The 5,630-nt window shown below is 46.4% G+C and overlaps 1 pseudogene; it reads right to left on the bottom strand.

Annotated features, from left to right (window-relative positions):
• Positions 1 to 1,098: 1,098 nt before the first annotated feature.
• Positions 1,099 to 1,212, bottom strand: LOC138831200 (small nucleolar RNA U13; annotated as a pseudogene).
• Positions 1,213 to 5,630: the final 4,418 nt, after the last annotated feature.

Raw genomic sequence — 5,630 nt, 5'->3', positions numbered from 1 at the left:
TCCTCAGGAGGCTGAGGAGGATGGCAAGTTCCAGAGCAACCTGAGCTACACGGCAAGTCCCACTCAATGAATAGGACAAAAGACTCTAGGCTATTTGTTTAATTATTCATTTATTTATGGTACTTTGAATTAAACTCAGAGCCTCTTGCTTGTTAAACAAGAGCTCTACCACTTGAGCCACATCCCTATCCCAGGACCCTGACTTTAAAAATGAACAATAAAAAAGAAAGAAAGAAGGAGGGAAAAAAAGAAAAGAAAAACAAGCTGACACCAGTTACTCATGTCTATAATCCCAGCTACTTGAGTCAGATCTGAAGATTGCAGTTTTTGTTGTTTTTTTTTTCCAGTCCTGTGGTCTGAACTCTGGGCCTGGGCACTGTCCCTCAGCTCTTCAGCTCAAGGCTAGTGTTCTACCACTTGAGCCACAGTGCCACTCCCAGCTTTTTTCCGCTTATGTGGTGCTGAGGAATTGACCCAAGGCCTCATGCATGCGAGGCAAGCACTGTACCACTAAACCACCTTCCCAGCCCCTGAAGATTGCAGTTAAGAGACAGCCTGGACAGGAAAGTCCATGAAATTCTTTTCTTTCTTTTTTCTTTTTTTTCTTTTTTTTTTTTTTTGTCAGTCATCGGGCTTGAACTCTGGGCCTGGGTGCTGTCCCTCAGCTCTTCAGCTCAAGACTAACGCTCTACCGCTTGAGCCATGGCGCCACTTCCATTTTTTTCTGTTTATGTGGTCCTGAGGAATGGAATCCAGGGCCTCATGCATGGAAGGCAAGCACTCTACCACTGAAACACCTTCCAAGCCCTCTTTTGTTTCTTTCTTTCTTTTTTTTTTTGGCTGGTCATGGGTCCTGAACTCTGGGCCTGGGTGCTGTCCCTCAGCTCTTCAGCTCAAGGTAAGCACTCTTACCACTTAAGCCACAGCGCCACTTCTGGTTTTCTGGTGGTTAATTGGAGATAAGAGTCTCACAGACTTTTCTGCAAGGCTGGCTTTAAACCATGATCCTCAGAACTCAGCCCCCTGAGTAGATAAGATTACTGGCATGAACCACAGGCACCCAGCTTCCAAGAGATTCTTTTTTTTTTTTTTTTTTCACGTCAGACAGGTAATGTGCCCAAGTTGTAACAACGTTTAGAGAGAGGCACATATCACTCAAGTGTGTGAGAACCCAATCATCACGCTTATTACGCTTATGAACTGGAAAAGGATCCCCAAGAGATTCTTTTTTGTTTTGTTTTGTTTTGTTTTTGGGTCCGTGGTGGGGCCTGAACTCTGGGCCTGGGCGCTGTCCCTCAGCTCTTCAGCTCAAGGCTAGCGCTCTACCACTTGAGCCAGAGCGCCATTTCTGGCTTTTTTCTTTTTGCTTATGTGGTGCTGAGGAATCGAACCCAGTGCCTTATGCATGCAAGGCAAGTGCTCTACCACTGAGCCACCTTCCCAGCCCCCCAAGAGATTCTTATATCTCCATTAACCACCAAAAAGCCTGAAGTAGAGCTGTGACTCAAGTGGTAGAGCACTGGCCTGGAGCACAAAAGTTCATGGACAGTGTTCAGGCTCAGAGTTCAAGCCCCAGGACTGGCACACACAAAAAATAATAAATAGCCAGTTGCTGGTGGCTCACACCTGTAATCCTAGCTACTCAGGAGGCTGAGAGCTGAGGATCAAGGTTCAAAGCCAGCCCAGGCAGGCTTATCTCCAATAAACCACTAGAAAACCAGAAGTGGTGCTGTGGCTCAAGGGGAAGAATGCTCACCTTGAGCTGAAGCACAAAGGGACAGAGCCCAAGCCCAGAGTTCAAACCCCACAACTAAAACAAAAAAAAGACAAAACAAAAACCAAAAAACCAGGGGCTGGGAAGGTGGCCCAGTGGTAGACTGCTTGTCTCACATGCATGAGGCCCTGGGTTCAATTCCTCAGCACCACATAGTAGAAAGAAAAAAGCCAGAAGTGGTGCTGTGGCTCAAGTGGTAGAGTGCTAGCCTTGAACTGAGGAGCTGAGGGACAGCACTCAGGCTCAGAGTTCAGGACCCAAAACCAACAACAACAATAACAAAAAAGTGGCTTAAGTGGTAGAGCGCTAGTTTTGAGCACAAATCAGCTCAAGAACATCACCCAGGCCCAGAGTTCAGCCCCCATGACCGACAAAAAAACAAACAAACAAAAAAAAACATGCTTCAGCATGTTTGACTAGGCCTTAAACACAGGCCATGATAAGGGAAATAAGTCAGTCACTTAATGACATGTTAGATGATTCTGTATAGATAAAATATAGATCGGCAACATACAGACTTGCTTTAGGGAAGGGAAGAATGGAACAATTGTGTAATGGATGATGGAAGTAGTTGGGAGTTAAATGGAGGTGGTGGTGTGGCATCACAAAGGTACCAGATGCAACTGAGTTGTTTACTTTTGTTGTTGTTGGTGGTGGTGGTGGTCGTGGGGCTTGAACTCTGGCCTGGGTACTGTCCCTGAGCTCTTCAGCTCAAGTGAGCGCTCTACCACTTGAGCCACAGCGCCACTTCTAGTTGTTCACTTTATGTACACTGGGCACAGGTGGCTCACACCTGTAATCCTAGCTACTCAAGAGATCTGAGGACCATGGTTGAAAGCACAGTGGGTAGGAAAGTCCACAAGACTCTTATCTCCAATTAACCACTAGAAAACCAGAACTAGAGCTGTGGCTCAAAGTAGTAGAGTACCCAGGCCCTGAGTTCAAGCCTTACAACGGACCAAAAAAAAAAAAAAAATAGGTCTGGGAAGGTGGCTCAGTGGTAGAGTGCTTGTCTTGCATGCATGAAGCCCTGGGTTCAATTCCTCAGCACCACATAAGCAAAAAAAGACAGAAGTGGCACTGTGGCTCAAGGGGTAGCCTTGAGCTGAAGAGCCCAGGGACAGTGCCCAGGCCCAGAGTTCAGGCCCCACAAGCAACAGGAAAAAAAAAAAAAAAAAGTTTGTTACTACGTCACTTCAATTTTTAAAAATTAGGATAAAAATAGGAGCTAACAGGAGGTTCACTGATTCAATCCATCTGGGAAAAAATACTCTTTTTTTGTAAGTTTTTTGAGAGAAGTTTTCACTAGTTTTCAAGCTAGGCTTGACCTCAAAATCCTTCTGTATCAGCCTCCCTAGTGATGGATTACAGGCATGTGCCACCATCTGAATGTTTCTGTTACCTACTTTGGAAACAAGAGCTTATGTCCAACACACTACAGCCTTTCCCCAACATGTGTTCCAAATACTCTCAGAAGATGCTCAAAGGATCACAGGGTACTATTTGTGTGTGAGCGGAGGGGGGGGGGGAGAAGGGGGGGAAAGGGAGGGTGCCTGACCTAGAGCTTAAACTCAGGGCCAGGGCATTGTCCCTGAGCCTCTTTGTGCTCAAGGCTAGCATTGCACCACTTGAGCTACAGAGCCACTTCCAGTTTTTTCTCTGATTAATTGGACATAATAGTCTCACCAAAGCCAGGCACTGGTGGCTCATGCCTGTAATCCTAGCTACTTAGGAGGCTGAGATCTCAGGATCACCATTCAAAGTCAGTCTGGGGGGAAAGTTCTTAAGATTCTTTTTTTTTTTTTTGGGGGGGGGGTCCGGTCGTGGGGCCTGAACTCTGGGCCTGGGCACTGTCCCTCAGCTCTTCAGCTCAAGGCTAGCGCTCTACCACTTGAGCCACAGCGCCACTTCCGGCTTTTTTCTTTTTGCTCACATGGTGCTGAGGAATCGAACCCAGGGCCTCAAGCATGCAAGGCAAGAGCTCTACCACTGAGCCACCTTCCCAGCCCTCGTTAAGATTCTTATATCCAATAAACCACCAGAAAACCAGAAGTGGCACTGTGGTTCAAGTGATAGAGTGCTTGCCTTGAGCTGAAGAGCTCAGGGACAGTGCCCAGGCTCAGAGTTTAACCCCCACGACTGACAAAAAAAAAAAAGGGCTAGGAAGGTGGCTCAGTGATAGAGCGCTTGCCTTGCATGCATGAGGCCCTGGGTTCGATTCCTCAGCACCACATAAGCAAAAAAAAAAAAAAAAGCCTGAAGTGACGCTGTGGCTCGAGTGGTAGAGCGCTAGCCTTGAGCTGAAGAGCTGAGGGACAGCGCCTAGACCCAGAGTTCAGGCCCCACGACCAGACCCAAAAAAACAAAAGTCTCATGGACTTTCCTGCCCAGCCTGGATTCAAAGTATGATCCTCAGATCTTAGCCTCCTGAGTATCGAGGATCATAGGCATGAGCCACTGGCACCGGGCCAGAGTACTATTTTCTGGACCCAGACTGCCCCCACAAAACTTCCATCTTTGCAAGTGGGAGCCTCCCTTCCAAGCCCTGCCTCCCTCCTGAGTGGCAGCAGATGTTAAGTTGCGCTAGGAGCTCAATTCAGTTTCTGCAACTAACTCTGTGGTCTCCCCCGTGGCAGACCCCTTCCATGACTTTCTTGTTGCGGGAATACCTTTAAAATGCCCTCTGTTTTTCTTTACCACCAAAGATTTCAATCACACCTAGGTAGCCTTCCTGCTCTCTGGAATCTACATTACCCCACTTCCTTCCCCAGGGGCTAGGCCCAGGCTAGACAGGCTGCTCAGGGTACAGGTGGGGTGGGGAGACATTCTAGGATGAATCATACATGTTTACTGATCCCTGCATAGACCCTTCTACTCTAAGACCCTCACTGGTTCCCCCCTCCCTACAGCAGAGAATGATGGGACCCTGAACCCTTTGAGATTCGGACAACAGGTCTGTGTCCTCTCCCTAGACAAATGTACATATGTTCAACAATGACAAATATCTGTACCCAGATGACCTTTGTAGCCCATGATCCCTGGGGCACAGCTACTCACAATGTAGTCCACAGCCCAGTGCTGGCCTAACTGCTAGAGTTAGGAGTACAGAGATTTGACATTACCACAACATTGAGGCACATGACTGTTTTTTACTGTATTTTACAGAAATATAGGTGAAGAATCTCATTTGGATATTTAAGAGAAAAAAAAAAAAAGCACAAACTGAACACCAGTGGCTCACGCCTGTAATCCTAACTACTCAAGAGTCTGATATCAGAGCCAGCCCAGGAAGACAAATCCATAAGACTATTATCTCTAATTAACTACCTAAAACTGGATATGTGGCTCAGGTGGTAGAGCCGCTGTGGGCAAAAAAGCTGAATGAGAGTTTGAGACTCTTGAGTTCGAAACAAAACAACAAAAAAAGCAAAACCATTAATCACAAAGTTTAATTTATATAAAAATATCATATACATAACTATATATATGGATACACACACACACACACACACACATACACATACACACACATATAAATCCCTAGTTTATAACCCCTTCCTGAAGACAAGCCATAGAATCTAGAATTTCTTTTCCTTAAGGTGAGACCTAGAAACTCTGATCTCCTCTTCCTTTCAGTAGCATCTGAAGAAATGCTCTGGCCTAGACTTGTCCAATAGCAGCTCATAGGCCTCATCTTAGAGGGGTCCTGACCTATCCCAGGAAGGAAGGAATGCTGCGAAAGCTGCATGTCAGGCCTTGCTGGGGAAATGGGTTTCCCCGTGCAATCATGCTTACGCAATGATGTTGCCATAAAAATTCAACAGAACAGTGCTCAGGGTTTTTCACATAACTCAGT

Source organism: Dipodomys merriami, unplaced genomic scaffold (assembly GCF_024711535.1).
Source record: "Dipodomys merriami isolate MVZ:Mamm:240054 unplaced genomic scaffold, mDipMer1.0.p SCAF_19, whole genome shotgun sequence".
Classification (NCBI taxonomy): domain Eukaryota; kingdom Metazoa; phylum Chordata; class Mammalia; order Rodentia; family Heteromyidae; genus Dipodomys; species Dipodomys merriami.
This window is presented reverse-complemented; position numbering and strand designations above follow the sequence as displayed.